This window comes from Canis lupus, chromosome 15, assembly GCF_048164855.1.
Source record: "Canis lupus baileyi chromosome 15, mCanLup2.hap1, whole genome shotgun sequence".
NCBI classification, from domain to species: Eukaryota; Metazoa; Chordata; class Mammalia; order Carnivora; family Canidae; genus Canis; species Canis lupus.
In genome coordinates, this window is record NC_132852.1 from 56,626,722 (window position 1) to 56,648,205 (window position 21,484).

The 21,484-nt window shown below is 36.2% G+C and overlaps 1 long non-coding RNA gene across 1 annotated transcript in view; it reads right to left on the reverse strand.

Moving 5' to 3' along the window:
- LOC140605304 (uncharacterized) overlaps nt 1-21,484 on the reverse strand; it is a 101,616-nt gene that overhangs the window by 61,342 nt on the left and 18,790 nt on the right. The window contains exon 3 of the long non-coding RNA XR_012008007.1: nt 3,170-3,313. This is a non-coding gene — a long non-coding RNA (uncharacterized lncRNA). The remainder of the gene's footprint in view (nt 1-3,169; nt 3,314-21,484) is intronic.

Genomic DNA, 21,484 nt, shown 5'->3' on the forward strand with positions numbered 1-21,484 from the left:
AGTGTATTTGCTACTTTAAACTTCCCACAGCAATGTTTGAATTCTTGTAGCTCCACTTTCTCTCTAATACTGTGTATTCCGAGATTATCACATTTATGCTAGTATGGTGACATCTTTGTTTTTGTGTCTACTTTTTTTTCCCTAAAAAAGCAATTGAGGAAGGAAGTCTTTCAGTTTGTTTTTTTTAAACACTTCTGTACAGATTTGTACATTAGCAATAGAAACAGAAAGATTTTTAACTGCATATTCATATGCTTCCTTTATTTTGATAAGGAATTAAAGCAATTTACAAAATGGCATGAAATAGAGAAGTATTTACTTTGGTCTAATCTGCCTCCACAGGGAGCACCCTTTTCTTTAGAGAAGTAATTGTCTACTACAATAATAGCCTTATGTCAGTGGTATTTTGGAGCGATGAAAAAAATCAGAGTGTTGCCCTACATTCAGTATGGCTGTAAAGAAAGTGTCAGCACTACAAGAAAGCAAGATGATCTATACACTGAATTAATAGGCTAGAAACAGAAATTGGGAAGCATTCTTGTCTTAAGGAAATGGAAGATTTTGTATATGTCTCCACTTCTTTTTCCCCATCCTCCAACATCTGGAAAGGGCTGGCTTGGGCTTGGGGATAATAGTGTTTGAAACTCACATGACAGGATGATGTCAGCTTTTACTGGTTTAAAAATACATGCTATGACAAGATAAAGCAACATCAACAATAAATTGTTGGAATAGGGATAGAGTAAAATTGGAGGGGAAAAAGTGAAATAAAACAAGGATGAGTATATTTACTGCAAGAAATATGGAGTAAGATGATGCATATATATGAAAAGTAACCAACCGAACAGGGAACATAATGGATTACACTCCGTAGTGACCATGAAATTAAGAAATAAAAACAAAAAAAGAAACAAGCTCCCTACCCGCCCCCCCTCCCCCCCCCGACTGCTCAGGAAAAACACAATTTTTCTAGAGGCACAAATAAATAATAGAAAATAGAAGCCAAAAAAGAAGAACAATAAAAAAAAAGGTGTTGCCAAAAAAAAAAAAAAAAAAAAAAGGTGTTGCCTAGTAAAAATCATTTACTTCTAAATCCATGTCAAATTTTATTCCTCAGTTCTTCCTCCATATAACTGAGTGCCAAACACACAAGCTGAGTAGTAGCTGGACACCTTTGGAGAGCAGTTGCAAGCATCACCTTCATTTCCAACTTCAACACTTTACCCAAAACTGCATTTTTACAAAGCACAGATTCTCATTTATGTGGAAAATAGTTTTATTATACATAGTGGGAAAACTGTATACTGGGTCGGACAATGTAGATTGCTTAATTTATTGGCTAGAAGAATGTTACTTAGATTATAAATGTTTGTAATTAAGAAACCATTAATATCAGAGTCTATTTTTGAAGTAGAAATCCTCTTTCATCTCTTCAAAATTCATTATGAAATTACCACCAGTTGGATCTAGATCCCAAGCAGACAACCTGCAGTTCCTTAATCAGCTTTCTGACCACTGACATGTATGATTGATACAAATGTGATTGTATGGGGAAAACAAGTATGATGCTTAACTGTAAGTTTGTCCTACATACTTTTTATCAAGTGAGGACATTCCTTTCTATTCCTAGTTTGCTTAAGATTTTTTTTTTTTTAATGAGGAATGGATTTTAGATCTTGGCAAATGCTTTCCTGCCTCTATTGAAATGACTGCATGATTTTCTTTTTTAGTTTGCTAATATAAATTACATTACTTTTTAAACAGCTTTACCTATATATCAAACAATTCAATAGAATGTTTTTTACATTCAGACTTGTACAACCATTACCAATTTTAGATAATTTTTACCATTCCCTCCCAATTTTCTCTTTCTTATGTCACCACCCCCCATGCAACCACTGATCTATTTTCTGTGTAATGTCTTTGCTTATTCTAGATATTTCATATATGTAGAGTTTTATAATATGTGGCCTTTGTGATTGGTTTACTTCATGAGGCATAATATCTTTAATTTTCATCCACGGGGTAGCATATACTTCATTTCTATTTTTGCTAATAGTCCACTGTATGGCTATACCATGTTTCATTTATCATGCATCTGTTGATACACTGATTGACTTTTGAACATAAACTAGCTTTGCATTCCTGGGATAAACCCTACTGGGTTGGGATATTACCATTTTTACATATTGCTTGATTCAATTTTTCATCTATGCCATGAGGAATGTTAGTCTGCAGTTTTCTTTTGTAATATTTATGCTTAGTTTTGGTATGATAATGCTGACTTCATAAAATAAGTTGGGAAATGTTCCCTCCTCTACACTTTTTTAGAAGAGTATACATAGGCTTGGTATTATGTCTTCTTGAGATGTCTGGTACCATTCATCAGTGAAAATATCTGGATTTGGAGTTTTATTTATGGGAGGGATGTTAACTCTAACTCTTTCAATAGATGGAATATCTTCCATGGTCTGTGGGAAAATGATTAGGAATCTTAGGTATTTTTTCTTAACCCTGACATTTTTGTTCTTCTCATGCATGAGCCTTTATTATTTTTATTTTTAATATCTACACTTCTTATAATTAATTTAAGGAAAGGGTTTCCAGGTTCACCATATAATCTGACAACTTGACTTCTCTTGTAGCATGTCTGCAGGGAAAAGTACAAAGACCAAAGGATTTGAGTGGTGGGTCCCCTCCAAAGTCATTTTTTCTTACCATAAATCTATAAATTGATATTTTTATTTTATATGTTAGTTTTGTGAGCTTGAGTAATGTGCCTGCCCCCCATCTTTGCACTGACAAATCAACAGCATCAACCTACAAGAACTTGGGCTATAGCAAATTATTTAAGAGTCTGCAACCATATAAACCACTGGGGAGTTGAGAAGGGACCTTTCTTTAGCTTATTCAACTCCTTTCCCTCTATGTTTCTCTCCCCAATCAAATCCCTTACCTATTTGAAATTCTAAACCTATAATATGAAATATAATTCCGAGGGAAAATGGTTTAGCCCTGCTTTTGATTTGAAGGAAGGGGACAATATATGTAAAAGTCTTGAAAATAAGTATTCAGCAGATAAAAATTCAAATTCTTCTTGGATCTGTGTTCTGCTTAAGGCATTACTACATGAAAAGATATTGCCCTGAAAAGAGAAATCAATACTAACCTGAGAAAAACCCAAGTGAAAACATCCTGAATGAAGTCTGGCATTCAATAGAAAGTTCACAGTCATGGACCTCTAATTGTCCAGTGAAAGGAATACTGATTCTTGACCTTCTTTAGATTATAGACCATTAGAAGAGTTTTGTAACTGTAAACAAGAAAGGAAGGATCAAAATGAGAAATTGAAGAACCCTCTAACAAGCTACTGAAAGTTAGAAGACAAAAAATGTTCAGAATAAAACTCCAAACGTATCAAAATATTAAGTTCTAATATGTTTTCTAAATAGTAAGCACAAGAATAAATTACTTTTATCATAGTTAATTGATCTGTCTTACATAATGTATTGAGACTTGTAATTGTCAGGAGACATGTGTACGACACATAAAGCACACACACACATTAAAGGATTTTATCTTAGAGCATTCCTTTGAATTGCAAAGGGAATTTATAATGCCACTCATGTCAAAGTCCTTAAAATGGATGTTTAATATTTCCTCATTTTCTTATACTTAGATGCCTTTCAAAGTTTTATCATTATTATTTTTTATTTTACCCCAAATATGTCCAATTCTCCTTTTCATCTCTTTCTGCTATCTGCAAAGTATGGTACAAAAAACAAACTACATCTCATTACCATAATACATACTTAAAGAAAAACAAAACTAGCTAGCTCTTTTAAAATTATAAAGTTGGACCCTTCTATGTATTGGTGAGGATTTTCAAACCTCAGAAAATCTCTTATGTCTGTGAGTAGGAGTATAAACTGGCAAGTGAATTTGAAGAATAATTTAGTAGTATCTAGCAAGGTTGAAGATGCACATATCCTATGACTGGCAATTATGTAATTTATGCCCATGAACTAAGAAGATATATAGACACTAGAATATTATTACTATGTTGTTTGCAAGTCATCTGAAAACGACATAAATTCTCATCATTATGAGACTAAATTATCATATATTCTTATAAGTGACTTTTACCAACAGCAGCTTAAATAAATAAACCAGAACTATGAGTGTCAATATGTATAAACCTCAAAAACAAAACTTGAAGCAAATAAAGCAAGTTGTATAAGGCCATATAAAGAATGATACAATTTATATGTAGTTAGGATAATTTCTTTTTTAAAAAAAGATTTTATTTATTTATTCATGAGAGACACAGAGAGGGAGAGGAGGCAGATACACAGTTCAGAGGGAAAGGAGGCTCTTCGCAGGGAGTCCAATATGGGACTCCATCCCCAGACCCCAGGATTATGCCCTGAGCTGCCAAAGGCAGATGCTCAACCACTGAGCCACCCAGTAGTCCCAGTTTGGATACTTTCAAACACTTTCTAGTCAAAGTATGAAGACAGGAAAGGAATGAAAAATGTCCAAACCAGGGTAGTGATTTGAGAGGTGCTACATTTGTATCTGTAATGTTTTGTTTGTTAATTTTCAGGGGTACACCTTGTTGATTATGTTATTTTTTCTTTTCTTTTTTTTTTTAAGATTTTATTTACTTATTTATTTATTCATGAGAGACACAGAGAGAGCGAGAGAGAGGAAGAGATGAAGCAGGCTGTATGCAGGGAGCCAGACGTGGGACTCGATCCCAGGTCTCCAGGATCATGCCCTGGGCTGAAGGCAGCACTAAACCGCTGAGCCATCCAGGCTGCCCGATTATGTTATTTTCTATACACGTTGTGTGACTGAAAATATTTCATAATAGGAAAAAAATTTCTTTTAGGCTATGATTCCTGTAGGGCATGTTGCCTCAAGTAAAAGTATTTGCTTTATAGGGAGTTAATTCTCTGGCCCTGAAATATGAAAGACCTACTCTGTTAGGATATGTATTTGTGATGAAATACAGGAAACTTGAAAAATGTAACTCTGAAATACCGTTATTGAAAAATATTTCATAATATTCCAATGGTCTCTATTAACTTAGATACAAGTAAGGCGAAGAGGGGATGTCTTTTCATCAATTTGCCTCTCCTTACTTTTATTGCTTGAGACGGTACAGCCATCCAACACATATATGTACCAAAGCAAGCACAAGACATTATTTTAAGTGACATGATGCACATAAATGTGAAGAATGACTAAACAGATGGTTTGTCTTTTGTACCATTGTTTTTATATTCTCTCTCTCCACTCCGGTCAATCTCTGCCTTCCCAAAGTTTAAGGTTCTCAGACTTGTACACTTTCCAATATCCCATGTTCTAAACTTATCATCACCCCTTTATGCGCAGGGAACGAATCTAGTGCTGTGCTGGAGGCCTCTCCTCACTGCTAGACTGGAGCTGGGCTCCCTCAGGCCTGGGGATGGGGTCCCTCTTCCTAGGATCACCTGCCAGGCCTTGTGACTGTGAATCCTTACATCATGATTTAATGTGATGTCTCCTGGGAGACCCTGGCCCCTTGGGGAAAGAACAGTGCTAGACTCCCTTCCTCTTCCATGGAGAGAAGAGTGGTCTGACTTTTCCTGGGACCTCCGTGAATGTCCAATTATGGTCCTGAGGAAGTATGTTTGGTGAAGCAACCTCCCTGGGTACTTTTGCCAGTGCTGGAGTAGCTTCCTCTTCTGTACCTGGCTCAGGGGGCTGAGGTTTTGATACATTTTCTAATAAAGAACTTTGTCTTGCCTCTAAAAAAATATTAAACTTATCACCCGTTTACTAGGAAATGAAGTTCAATGAAGGAGTTAAGCAGGAAGATTTCCTAGGAGGATAGACCTCCGTTAGCATTGAGACAAAGTACCTTGGGATGCACACTATAAATCTGACAAATTTAATGGACTAATTAATATGACAACTAATTGTTCTCTTAGTGGAAAAAATTGGAAATCAGACTAGGTAAACTAAGATATTTTCCAGCTCCAAAATTTACATAATTCCACTTTATTTCCCCCATCTGCAATATCCTACAATATTACCAGGTAGTGGTAAGTAAATATGGTAGAAGAGACAGAGATTTAAGAGTATGAGTCACAAAATCTTTTTTCAAGGGACTTGCATCCGGGAACAGATAAACAAAACAAAAGATACACAACAACACACAATAAAATATGTGATATACTGCTAATTCTCCAAAGTGATTTGCTATTATTAATCCTAAGTACCCTATCCTGGGCACCTTTATAAGCCTTGGAATCCTGAGAGACGCATATTAATTATCCCCATTTTATGTTGGTAAAGTGAAGACTCAAATAAATTTAAGAAAAGATAAGTTACCCAGATAATAGGATGCAGAGCTACAGTTTAATTCGGGTTGTCTGGATACAGATGATGTTTTGTTCACTTGCGTTACATACACTCTCCAATGGATCTCTTAAAATTATTTTTAAATAAGAAAAGTAATCTGAGACTACGTGCCTATGGCTATTAAACACAAATAGCAACAAACACAGGCGTGCAAGCAAGGTGCCCTTCACAATCTCCTTCACCTCAGCCTCCTCACCTTTTTGCTTCACTATTTGGGATCGTGCTATACATACTATTCTGTGACCTCTTTTTAATGGAGGAAAACACATCTTGTAGTTATTTCCTATTTGTTCATATAAACCTATCTCCATATTCTATAGCATAACTTAAACACTTCCTTATGTTTGGACATAAGCTGTTTTCCAATTTTTTCTTGTAAACAATGCTGTCATGAACATTTTTACTTATTTCACTTGGACTTCTCTATGCAGACATCTATGCACAACATTTTCCTGGAAGCAAGGTAGTGCGTCCTTTGATCTTATGAACAGCAAATCCTATTCTCGCCATCTCACTCACCCCAAATTTAATTCTTTAATTTTCCTGTTCTTTTTCCTCCCTCCTCCCTCCTTTCTTCCTGCCTTCCTTTTTTCTTTTGTGAAGATTTCTCCCTAATGTCACGCTCTGAAGTATGCTTTTTCACTAAATTCTTTCTCAACATCTCTTGAAAACTTGCCCTGGGATGAATTGCCACTTCAAATATTTTGTCTTAAAATTTAATTTTTTTTTAATTGTCTTAAAATTTAATGTTAAAAATGGTCACAGAGCAAACCAGTGTTGAGGGTTAATGCTTTATACTCATTATTATATAAACAAGATTTGTTTTCCCGAGGGGAATTATGAAGAATTGATAAATAAGGATTCTCCCCCCTTGAACATACAATATCCATTGGTAAATGTGAGTTTCTTTGAGTGTATAGAATTTCAAAAATGTTTTGAAGAAGAAAGCATACAGTGGAAGTAGTGAATACAAAGTGGATTTCTGAGTCAGAATTTCAGCTCTGCTACCCATTGGTGGTATGGATTTGGGCAAATCATTTATTTCATTGCCTTCATGTTCTATATGTAAAGTAAGAATAACAATAACAATAATAATATTAAATGTTTTCAAATTTGGCTTAAGGCAGCATTTTCCACAGTGGTTTCACTTAAACCTAAAAGTTTCATGATCAAGTCAACATAAGAGACTCTGGGGAAAATAGCTTTTGCATTGTTTTGTTTTCACTGTAGATTTCCTCAGATGATTTAATATGTGAGTGTGTTTGGGGAATTGGAAAGTCAAGATACAATGTGAAGCAGTTCCTAAATTACCTAATTCCCCAAATCCTATTCTTTGAAAAGAATGCTTTGGAGGACTTGAGTTGCAAAAAACATATTTTGGGCAAATGCCTGTTTAAGATTAAAAAATAATGCCTACAAAACTTCTGGAATATTTTAGATACTCAATAATGCTTATTATTACTATCCTAAATCAACTTTTAAATATAAAGCAAAGGGCTATATAGAAGAGCCAGAGAAGAGGGGATGCAGCGAATAATAATTAATAAAGAACCCTTTTCCCAGAAGATTTTAAGAAAAACCTTACGCAATAAGTACACTTTAAAATGTAGCAGAGATTTAGAGAATTTAGAAAGTGAATGTCAGAGGAATTAGTCTTCCACACAGACATATTGAACTCCCCCTGTCTTTTCTACCATGGTCCCATGTGTGAGCATATTAGCTTGAGAGTAAAGAGCTCTAAATAGTCTGTGAGCACAAAGAACAAAGTAGTAGACTGATGGCCTCAATGACAAGGAACAGAACAGACATGAAAACAGCCATGTTGAGAGTGGGATATTGAACAAAGAAATTGTAGGTGCTGTTTATTCTGAGGGTTTGATCTATTTTTTTTTTCACACATGGACAAATTCTGGTGAAATAATGATCTCTGTTGATAATTTATTAATTCAGGGCATTTGCTTTAAATACTGTAGGAGTCTATGGATTATTTCTGGTATCTTCTAATTGTCTGGTGCCCCTGATATTATTCTATTGATTGCACTTTTCCATTGTGTGTCCCAAAGGCAGAGAAGGGCAAACAGCAATCATGAAATATGAATGAGATGCCTCATTAACCTTTGGGCTTTTGAGTGCTTGGAAGCATCTAATCTATGTCATCGGCAAGAAGAGTCTGGAAGCACTGTAGGGGGTTGTGGGGCGAGAGGAAGGGCAGTTTACTTTGTGGTTGGTAAACTCTATGCCAAGCGCTGGCATGGTGCCTGCTCTGACACAACGGGATCCTGCATTGCACTAGAGATGCTGAGATTTTAGCAAACACAAATGTAATATAGAAAGCTTGCTGAAATTCAGAATATCAGGCTCATCTCCAAAGATTCTGACTCAGCAGCTCAGGCCAGATTTCAGGCATCTGCATTTTAACAAGCACGGAGGTGATTCTGATGCAGGTGATTTGTGGACCACACTTTGAGAAACATCACATTAGACCCATTCAACAAAGAGGGAGTAAGCTGATAAAATTTAGATTTCTTGTAGTTTTTACCAGCATACGTAGACCTGTTTCCTTTGCATCTCTTTTTCATTTAGAATAAATTTCCAACCGAAGTATGTGATACTTGCATTACGGCTGTTTATTCCATATCAACAGAAGCTACTTTGTCAACATTGGGTTGTCATTGAGACCATTTAGGGCTTTTTCCTTCAAAATTTACAGTGTCCTTACAGCTCTACAGTCATAGTGCTATGATGTAAATAGGACAGTGTCTATTTGCATCACATAATGTGTTACAGGCAGAGGACTCAAGAGTTTAAACATTTTCAAATGTTAACAAGAATGCCACATGACTCTGAAACTTGATTATATATAATCAAATGGTAGATAGCATATTATGATTCCATGTTGACCACAAGAACAGCACAAGAAGACTGGAAGGCCAATTTCCGAAAGAGCCAGTGGAAAGACTTAAAGAACATGAAAGGGAAAATTATTTCCAATCATCTGTCCTGAAGCAGCTCTACCTTTCCTTCTGGTTCCCTCAGAACACACCCACAGCATCTTGGACCAATGTCACCCAGGGTGGTGATGGTCACCCAGTACCCCCTTCCCATCTTCTCTTTTCTTTGTTTTCAGAAATCCCACCAAGTCCATAGCCTAGTCCTTTTATGGCTGCAAGCTTAGTTAATTCCTTGTAAACAGTTACTTTCTTATACCACCAATACAAACTGTTACTGTTGGCTTCAGTTGTCTCCTGGCCCCCTTGCAAGCCTGCCACATGCCTCGGGACAACCTGTAATCATCTTCATCTTTCTCTCTTCAATTGAGAAGGTCAATGAATGACTTAGCATGACTGTTACACGTAGAAATTATGACAGAGAGGTACATTAGAACCAGAAAAAGGAAAGTCATACATTGAGAAATATTAGATGTAATAATAATTACAAGCAAAAGAGTGTCATCAGGACATAAAAGGCCTGGAAAATGCTCAGAACATTTTCAGAATTCCTAAAATAGTTTCCATCTACCAGCTCATTCTCCACTAATTAAGATTACTTTGCCTCAAGGAGCTGCTTCCAAGATAAACTATGTTTGGTTAGATAAGCTATATTCAATTTTATTATTTTTCATTTTAATTCAATTCCAAGTTGTGTTGCTTGGTTTCACACAAACACACACACACACACACTCTCTCTCTCTCTCTCTCTCTGGTTTCTTTTAATACATTAAATTCAGGATAGACCAGGTTTTCTTGGGACAGTTGAGAGATTTTGCTTCACTCAGAAACACTGACTCTGCAGGAAAAACCGTTCCAGTTCTAAAAGCTATCTTTCAATAAATTCCTTAATACAACATAGGAGAAAATCCAAGAGGTTCAGAAAGGACATGAGGACTCATCTAACTGAGCTCCTTCATTCCATGGAAACTGAGTATCAGAAAGGTTAAGGTCGCACCACTAATTAGTTTCAGAGCTGGCAGTAGAACCCACGATATCTCTACACCACGCTTCGCATTTGTACACTGGGTTTGTCTATCGAGGAATCATCTTGATTAATTATTTATTGCATACACCAAACAATGATTGTGCTACTACTACGTGTATGGATCTGTGCTGAGCATCTGAAACACCAGGATGGGGCAAACAAAACAATTTCTGCTTTCATGTCTTTCACAAGGGGATTTACAATATTTTTTTTTTTTTCAGATAAAAAGGAATCTGTATCTGAGTGCATGTGTTTTCAAGCAACCACTTCCAGAGCCCAATAATAAATGAGTCCATGTTCAGACAAAATTATAACCAAAACCTGTGGTTTAGGGCAACTGTAGAGATTTTTTTGATCTGGCTCAAAACCTCTTTTAAAAAATTATTTCATCAATTAATTAATATAACTCACCTTATTCTTGAAATATTTTGGTTATATACAAACATTTCTTTTTCTTCCTTTTTATATGAGTCAAGTGCTGCCTGGGAGAAGCATGGAGGAAGTAGCTCAGAAGATTTAACATGATGAATGAACAAATACTTATCAATGCTTATTATATGGTCCAGAGACTTCTGTAACTGAAAGAGACATGCCCCCAACCCCACCACCTCCATGGAGCTTGTGTTCTAGAAATGGAGACAGTTAATGAATAAGAAAAAAAAAAAAAACATTTAAAAATGACGAAACAAACAAAGAGATTTCAAATTCTCATAACTGTTGTAAAGTGACAAGCAAGGTAATGTGGCAGAGGGAAGGCCAAATAAGAGGAATTTGCTCTAGATTAGATGTTAAGGAAGGGTGTCGAAGAGACGACAGTAAAGTGGAGATGTGAAGGATAAGAAGGAACCAACCAAATAAACACCTGGGGGGAAAGATCTTCCAGGAGTTTAATGGCAAGTGGAAAAGCATGAAATGGGAAAGGGATGGGTGGCTGGGGCTTCCTGGGCCGGGAGGTGAGGATGGAGCCAGAGGTAGAGAGGAGCCACACAGCTGCAGGGCATGGAAATCAACTCCCATTTTATTCTAAGTGTTGTAGAGGCTGTTGGTAATTTTTTTTGTTTCATTTTACTTTAGATGCAGTAAAACAGACTCTTTGAGACATGCAGTCCTGTGATTTTGGCAAATGCACGAAGTGGTGTACTGACCCCCAGAGTCACGAAGCAGGCATCATTTTACCCCTCAGCATCCTCACATGGCCCATCTGTCCTCAGCTCCTTCCTTCTCTTTCAATCTGTGACAATCCTGGATCTCTGTCCCTACCTGCAGTTTTGTCTTTTACAGAACACCATGCAAATGGAGTCACAGGATACATAGCCTTTTGGATACAACTTCTTGTTCTTGGAACAATGCATTTGAAATTCATCCATGTTGGGTGAATGAAGTCCCTTCTTTTCAACTGTTCATTAACACTGTATTGAATGGATGTCCCGGATTTGATCAATTTACCCTTTGAAGAGTACCTGAATTATCTTTTAAAATATTTTATTTATTTATTCATGAGAGACAGAGAGACAGAAACACAGGCAGAGGGAGAAGCAGGCTCCATGCAGGAAGCCCGATGTGGGACTCGATCCCGGGTCTCCAGGATTATGCCCTGGCGTGAAGGCAGGCGCTAAACCACTGAGACACCCAGGAATCCTCGTCTTTGGAGTTTAAAAACAAAAACCATGAGGCATATCTGGATGGCTCAATCGGTTAAGTGTCCAACTCTTGACTTCGACTCAGGTCATGATTTCAGGGTCATGAGATCAAGCCCTGTATTAAGCTCTGCACTGGGTGTAGAGCCTGCTTGGGATTCTCTCTCTCCCTCTCCACCTACTCCCCCAACTGCAGTCTCATGAGTGCATACTTTCTCTCTAAAAAAAAAAAAAAAACACCCAAAAACCAGAAACCCAATCTATGAATGTTTATGTAAAAGGTATTTGTATGAACATTATTTCTAGTTTTCTTAGGTAAACACTAGAACTGAGGTTGTTAAGTCTTATTGTAAGTACATGTTTAGCTTTAAGAAAATGTCAAAGTATTTTCTAAAGTAGCTATAGCATTTCATATGCCCAATGTTTGAGAGTTCCATTGCTCTGCATCCTTCTAAGTATGATATTAACAATTAAAAAATTGTTTAGGGGGATCCCTGGGTGGCTCAGCGGTTTAGCGCCTGCCTTTGGCCCAGGGCCTGATCCTGGAGTCCCAGGATGAAGTCCCACGTCGGGCTCCCTGCATGGAGCCTGCTTCTCCCTCCTCCTGTGTCTCTGCCTCTCTCTCTCTCTATGTCTATCATAAATAAATAAATAAATAAATAAATAAATAAATAAATAAATAAATAACTCTTTGAAAAAAATTTTTTTTAGTCATTCTAAAAAGTAATTGGTATCTCATTGTGGTTTTGTTTTACATTAATGATATTGAGTATTTTTTTCTATCCTTATTTGCTATCTATAGATCTTCTTTGATGCAACATCCACATCTGTGGCACATTTCTTATTGAGGTGTTTGCTTTCTTACTGTTGAGTATTGAGATCCAAGTCCTTCTGAAGACTTTTCGTTGACTGATCTTCAAGTTTACTGACTATTCTCAGCTGTGTCATGTCTATGAAAGGCATTCTTCACTGCTGTTATGGTTTTTTTCTCTCTCCCCCACTTCATCCCTCCTTCTTTTTCTCTTTTCCCCTTCTCCCTTTCTTTCCCTAGCTCCCTCCCTTCCTCCCCGTCTCCTTCCCTTTTTCCCTCTTTCCTTCCCTCCCTCCCTCTCATCCTTCCTTTCTTCCTTCCTTCCTCTGGTAACACTTGTCATCTGATCTTGAATTTGTAAGAATATTTTGGAGCTATTTACAGAGTTAAATTCCCCATTAGGTAGTTCCAATATCTGTGTCGTATCTGAGTATGGTTGTATAGATTGTTTTGTATTTTGGCAGTATGTTATTCCTTGTTGTCTTTTTATTTACCTCATGATTTTTGTTGAAAGCTGGATATTTTGTCAGGGACAGTGGAGTCTGACATAGATAGGTTTTATGCCCCGTAGTGAGTATGCCTTTCCTTCCACACCTGGTGGGTTTAAAGCCATGAACTTGAAATTTGCTTAGATTTTGTGTCATATATGGATGGGAGTGATGATCCTTCCTGGTCTTTATATCCTGAGAAGAAACCCAGAAGCAAGCCCCCATATTAAAACATTGTAAGCATGGAAATTACACGATTTGGTTGATTTACATTTAAAAATTATACTGGCTCAGTGTTGACTGGATTGAAGCTGGGCAAAAGTGAAAATAGGAACACCAATTAATTTAATAAATTACTGAAGTAGTTAAGGTGATGAATAATCATGGTTTGGGTTCAGCAACATGTTGTTTATAAAATTCAGTCTATTTATCAAATTGACTTAACAGCACTGCATAGGATTAGTAAATATAAGCCAGTTGAGTGTTGAGATGTCTGCCAAAAAACCCTCCATGATTCTATTTCCAGAAAAGTTGATCTGCAACCCCTATTCATAGCAACAATTACATAGGAGTAAGCTGTCTGTCAAAAATCACTCCTAATTAATGGGAATAAAACCACATCACTTGCCTAAATCAGAGTATCAATCCTCCCTCTGCATCCCTCAAGGGCTGCTCATGTAAGTTCAGATAGTATCCAAATACTTGGTCCAGAATTGGGGCCCATTTACCTATCTGCACTCATCTGTCACTCTTCCTTTTGTTCACTAAGCCCCAGCCACACCAGCTTCCTTACAGGCTTGCAACATCATAAGTCGATTATCACTGTAGAGTCTTTGCTACAGCCAGCCAACCCCTTGGCCTGGGCTATTTATACCTTTGACAAAAGATACTGAGATTTATAATATATCCAGAAGAAAGTGGATATCAGATTTCCATGAAACATCTTATTAGCTGATAAAGCTATAATATGGAAGCTGTTATACATTGCCACATGCTTTATTCAGCCAACCAGCCACAGATGACCATGAGCACAGTGTTGAAGAAAGTAAATAATCTGGAAAGAGTTGATTAGATCAACCAGTGACTGTGGTTCCTGGACCATTATGGATCTTCTTCAACTGCTTTAGGGAGCCTGATACAAGGCTTGATCCCAGGACCCCAGTATCATGACCTGAGCCAAAGGCAGACACTTAACTGGCTGAGTCACCCAGGTGCCCCTCCCTCAATATTTTCCTTTTTTCTCCCTCAGCATTCTTATCTCAATTTTGTGTCAGAATCTGTTCTTATTCCTGATCCTTAGGGATAAAATCAAGATTCCCTAGAGGATGTATTATGACAATAAAATTTTTTTAAAAAATATTTTTATTTATTCATGAGAGACACAGAGAGAGAGAGGCAGAGACACAGGCAGAGTGAGAAGCAGGCTCCATGCAGGGAGCTCGATGTGGGACTCGATCCCGGGTCTCCAGGGTCATGCCCTGAGCTGAAGGCAGGCGCTAAACTGCTGAGCCACCCGGGCTGCACTATGACAATAAAATTAAACATTTTTGTATTTGGTAAAAGCCAAGGCTGCATCTTCTTGTGATTTTTTCATCTGCCTCCCTACCCCTACTACTTCTTACACAGGAGCACCACTGTTTAATATAAATGGCTAATGGTTGGAGTTGATATGGGGTACTAAGTAGCATAAGTTGGGTTGCCAGATAAAATTGTAATCACTCCATTTTGAATTTCAAATAAGCAACAAATGCTTCTATAGTAAAATCATGTTCCAACTATTTATTTTATTTCTTAAATATTTACTTATTTATTTTAGAGAGAGAGAAAGCATGAGCACATAGAAGAGGGGAGGGGCAGAGGGAGAGGGAAAGAAACCCAAGCAGACTCTTTGTTGAGCATGGAGTCCTACCTGGGGCTCAATCCAAGGACCCTGAGATCATGACCTGAGCCAAAACTGAGAGTCAGATGCTTAACTGACTATACCACCTAGACGGCCCTGTTTCAAATATTTAAATGGACTTAGTAGTAGAAAGAGTTCAATTTTCTTTGAGGTGAAATATTTTCAAAAGAGTTATAAAAATCAGCCAAAATAAAATTTTTTCACCCCACACACAAAAACATATTCATTGTTTATCTGAGACTCACATTTAACTGGGAGCCCTATTTTTCTATTTGATAATCTGGGAACTTTAGCCACATACACTGTGTAAGCTAGCTTCAAGAAACTTACCAAGCAAGGATCCTTTTAAATTTAGCTTTCTGTTATTTCATTTAAAAAAATGAGTGCGTCAATTACATTTTGTCATCAAGAATCTAAATTGACATATGTCAATTAAAAAAAATCAACTTATTCTGTTTTTGTAATCAGTCAAATATTTAGATTTCTCATGTTCCCATCTAGATCTATTCTGTGGCCATATATAATTTCATTACAGACATACTGTAGAACTTGTCATATCCTCTTTCAATTAACATCACATTATAAACATTTTCCACTTTGCTAAATAGTTTCATATTTTTAAATTTAACAGCTCAATGTTTTTATGATTTTTGTATTTAGTGAAAAACCTATTATTAGATATTTTGGTTCTTTATAGTATGATATACTATTGCAAATAATGCTATACAATAATATTACATACTGTAATTCTAGTATTGAATGTTTCTATGCATGTGGTTTGCTTTTACTTTTGGATAATGTATTCAGAATACCAACAAATATAAATATTTGATCAAGGGTTATAATCATTTTAATAAATCTTTCTAGATCAATTCCTAAAATGTTACACTAACTTTCACTTCTACCTGCATTATATAAGAGTTTCAGTTCATATATATATTTTATCAGCAGACTCACTGATGTTATATATATATTTGATAACTATAGTTTTAAGATGTTCTTGAATCACCTTTTGGGATTTAAATATTTTTATTTACATTTTGATTGAGTATGTATTCAATATTTAATGTATTATAAAGAAATTTTCTTAAGAAGTTGTCTCTTTGATTTTTAAGTGTTAAACACTTTTATATTACTTCTTTCAATTATCTACCTTCAGAATTAAGAAACTTATATTTTTAAAGACTAAATAAGCCTAAAATTTATCTTCTGGGATTTAGGATTTTAATTTTCATGTTTAACCATTCAACTTTTTTGGAGTTTAATATAAACTCCTCAATACCATTTTTCAAATGCAAAAATATTTCTGTGTAGTTTAGAAAATTAATATATTTTTTTTAATTTTTATTTTATTTATTTATAATAGTCATACAGAGGGAGAGAGAGAGAGAGAGAGAGGCAGAGACATAGGCAGGGGGAGAAACAGGCTCCATGCACCGGGAGCCCGACGTGGGATTCGATCCCTGGTCTCCAGGATCGCGCCCTGGGCCAAAGGCAGGCGCCAAACCGCTGCGCCACCCAGGGATCCCCGAAAATTAATATTTTGAAAGTAAGAAGAAGGTGGGGTTTTTTGGACATAAAGGTGGTGTGGTTTGATGAGCAACAGTCATTTGGAAATGGCAGCCTATGGTACATGTTGACAGATTTATTAAGAGGAAGTGGATAAAAACAAAAAAATCCAAGAGAAACTTGTTTGTAGTACTATTACAAAAAAAATCCATGTATAAAAATTATACCTGCAGTCCTCAGAAATCTTTTCAGAAATAACCCATTCTACACTGAGATTTAAAAAGTTCCATCATTATATTTAAATATGCTTCCCTAAACATCAGAAAGAATTAAATTAAAATCACTTTAAAAAAGTTAATAATTTTTAGAGTGTGTAAGGAAAGGAAAAATTGTGATGGAATCTAGAGAAAGTGTAGTCACTGAGTATAAATCTTTTCAAAGTATCCTCATACATATATAGTTTCCTTCCTTCTTTCCTTTCTTCTTTCCTCCCTCCCTCTCATCCTTCTTCCCTCCCTCCCTATTTAATATTTATTGACAGCCAGCTACATGCCAGTGTTTGAAGGTATGCAAATGATGGATACAGCCTAGTTAGGGAAAGGCAGGTAAAGGAAGGATTACAATATGGTAAAATAAAAATAAACACTTGGCAATGAGTAGAGAGGATGGGTTTGGGTGGCTTTTGGGAGATTATGCCTCAAGTAACTTTAGAATATGAAGACCATGGAGAATCTATGCAGAAGAGAACAGTAAATCAGACCCCTGTTATTCCATCTTGCCCAGAAACCAAGAATCATTTTATGATCAGGAAAACTGAATTAAAATCACCTTTCTTATTTTTCCTGTTTTTATTCACTGCTTAGCTTTATTGTTTTCATGCATTCTTTGTCTTCCAACAAAAAGACAGAACTGAGTGATCTGAGATTAGGGGACAGAGACCTTTCTCATCAACGACAGATGTGTTTGCGTTCTAACTTATCCATCAGGGTTCTGTTTTGTTTTGTTTTTCATTTTGTTGTTGAGTCAATGAGTCCATGAGATCTAACTATTTTTTGTGGATCAAGATACAGTTTCTCTAAACGATAGGTGATATTTGGGGGGGAAAATTCTACATCTGATGCCCAACTGAGCTTCCTTTCACCTCATAGTATCACCTACTTTGTAGGCTCTGGCATGATTACAGAAACCCCTGAGGGAAATGCCTTCAACACAGAAAAACAGAACATCTGAGCAGTTTGAGTTAAGGGACTCTGCTATTCTATCCATAACTGAGACAAAAAGAGAATGTAATCCTTGCTTAAGAAAGAGAACTGAGACAAGCTGGAAAAAGTCTTGAGGGAGGAAAAATCTTTAAACTAAAAATAATTCGATTTTAAATCCCATGTTGAACAAGTGAAAAGACGAGGAAAAGGCAAGAGTCTTGAGCACGGAGGTTATGCGAATGAATACTTTATAAGCTTTACTGATCAAAAAGGTAACTCCTCATTTCAACCTACTGGCAGAATTGAGAATACTGGAATTCAAAAAGAAATCTTTTCAAGATATTTGGACTTGACTAAAATATAAAACAGTTTTCCCATTACCGTTCTCTGTTAGGGCAAATCGATTCACTTGAACATAGCCTCATATTCCTTGAAGTTTTGATGTCCATTTATTGGACAAGTGGTCCTCATCTTCGAAGCCAAAAGGAACAAATAGCAATTGATCTCTCCTTTCGTTAGGAGAGTCTACACTGTGGAAGAGGCATACGTGAATGTTACATTTATCTTCTTTTTGAAGCAATGATGCACTTTAGAAGCATCATTAGTAATTAACTAAATCCAGTAGAGTGCTTGGTATATAGTGACATTCAGAGGCTTCTCCAATGAATCAAAATGTGAATGAATGCTAGTAAAACACAAGTTCATTTCTATGAGCTGATTATTATTTCCTTCATCAAGAAATCTTATCTTTTTATTTAGGACCATAAAAAAATTTTTGTTAGGTTACATAAAGTCCAATGTAATATCCTGGGGACTTTATTAGACACCTCATCATATTTAGATTTTATTTAAAATTGTATTGCATTGAAAATAATTGTTTTAATTTGGGGGAAAATTATGTATAGGACTGGTGATAATCTTTCCCTAAATCTCAATTACTGTAATGCAGATCTATTTTAATTTTGATATATAAAATGAATTTCTAATTTTGATACACAAAATGTTTTTTTTTAATTTTCTGATAACTTATTATTGTCTAAACTTTTTTCAATCTCAGTAATCTCCTTATTGCTTTAATTTTTCAATATTTCAATATGAGTTTTGCTGGAAATCTCGGTTTGATTTATGACTCCTAAATCTCATTATATTTACTCTCTAAGCACTTCAGAGCATCTTGGTGGGCAATTTACTTAGGGAGCTATGCTAAACGTAGGAAGAGGGGAAAAAACCCACATTTGTTTGTTTACTTTCTTGTACAGCATTTTACATATACTATCTCATTTCAGTATTTAAATGTTCCTATGCAATATTATCATCTTTATTTTATGGATGAGGAAATTGATGTGTAGAAGTTAAATAACTTAGCCCACAATATATAAAGTGGCAGAGTCCTTATTCAAACCCTGGTGTCCTTGAATCCAAAACCTATTTTTTTAAAAAATCACTTTGCTCTACTGTCTCATTATATGGCCAAAGATGCTTTCATGTGGGCACTAAAGTATACTGTCTTGCCCCACCTCCCACAAATACTCCATGTAAGGTTATGATTTTACTCAAGTTTCTTAAGGCTCTGATAAGACTATCCATGTGCACCCAGGTGAACGTTTCATTCAAAAGGGTTTAATAAAAAGGCATTTCTTTAATAAACAATATGAGGCACATCCTCGTATTATGTGGCACATCCTGAGCCTTACATGGTGAAAGATTAATGATGAGATAGATACAGTACTAGCTCTCAAACGATTTCTATTCTATTTTGGTTAAGTTAGGTAAGTCAGTTCAAGAAGATATTATGGATTATAGCAAACAATTTTGGGAGGTTTTTCCTGCTTAAAATGTTGCCCAATTTTCTGAAAAATTTTCTTTATCCACAGGGTTTGGGTCCTGACACTCATGTTATAAACTTTGTTGCTTAGCTACTAGTGGTTGATCCTGGGGTCCACCTGATTCTAGCTGGGTCAATCATCCTCTTTCAGTATGACAATGAGCTCTGAATGCTACTAAATCTCTGTATGTGTTTAGACTGTAAAATTAACCACTAAAACTGTGTGGCAGTCACAATACAGTATGTAGACAGAGGGAAAAAAGATAAGACTGGTTTGTAGAGCTAGAAAATAATAAAACAGAAATGAAAAAAAAAACAAGATGAGAAAGAGACTTCAACATCTTTCTTTTTAGCTCAACTTCTATTTTGAGGATGGCTACATTCATGTCTTTTCTATTTTTATAATTACTCCTTAAATTTTTCTGTAGCTGTTTTCATACATTACAACCCCAAAAGCCTCAAATAATACATACTATGATTAACAGCCTGGCCTGGATATAGAAGGCAGTGAAGGCTGGGAGATGGGCAAGATTCCTTAATTCTAGCTGAGTTCTGAACAATGGGTAGTGTTTATCAGCTGGATAGACTGGGAAGTTGGGAAGAGAATTCTAAAGACAATTGGATAGAAAAGCAAGAACCCAGAACTTGATGTAATGATTTAGTGACTGAACTCTCTGCCTGCTAATCCTTAACATCCTCAACCTGAATTATTATGTTCTTGGGTATGTAGACAGGGCATAGAAAAAATGGCTTTAAAAGAATAAAAAGCTCCAGTCATTCATTACATAGAAGTGCTGGCCTGAACCTGAATGATGGGTTCTGGTAAGGCACAAAATCCAGGAAATAAATCAAATGGCCATAGTGAGTTGAAAGGTGAGTGCATTTTATATACACGAGAGGCGAAAAAAACCCCACATAGGTGTTTTCCATTCTTGTCCTCTGTTGATCTAAGCAACAACCTAGATCCTAGAATGTCCAAGACATTCTCATTCTAGTGATTTCCAGATTTTCTTTGGTCAATACCTGGCTCAGTTACTAAATGGAAGAATATGATTGAGCTTTCTGGATTCTATAAGATTTTTTAAAGCTGAGATATATAGAAACAGCCAGAGAAGATCAACAAGATTCTTGTCTCTAACATATTTTACTATATTTCACAGAGTATTATGTGTCAAAGTTTACTTTCTACTTCTCTCCTGCTTCGCATTCATTTCTGAAGTGAGGAGCGCCTTGGAATAAATATGCAACATTTTGTAGTAGAATAAATGTAGTTGATTTATGCTGTGAAAGGCTGTCAATAATAATTTAATGTCTCATAGATAGATAGATAGATATTCTACTCTTAAGAATCTGAATATCTGATTCTATCCAGTGATTCACTGAATAGATTCAGCAGCAGAGTCCCTCACATAACTCCTCCAAATGCAGCCTTGAGTCCTGGGGTCAAGGGGAAATAGTAGAAAAGACTCAAGGAACATGAAAGGAGAGAAGAGAAATGATTTGAGGGAAGTAAACAACACGTAGGCAGCAGAGGTGCATCTGTATGGGCTAAAGAAGATACCTGCACATTCTCATTACTCTGTGCTCTCATGATTATCTAATAGCAAAGCTGTTTGTTCTTCTGGTAATGAGTTGCCCTGCAGGTCCTTCCAGACATTAGCAACTGAAAAGAGAATAGACTCTCTTCTTCCATGATACAATCTCCTTCCTGTCTCTGTCTTTCATC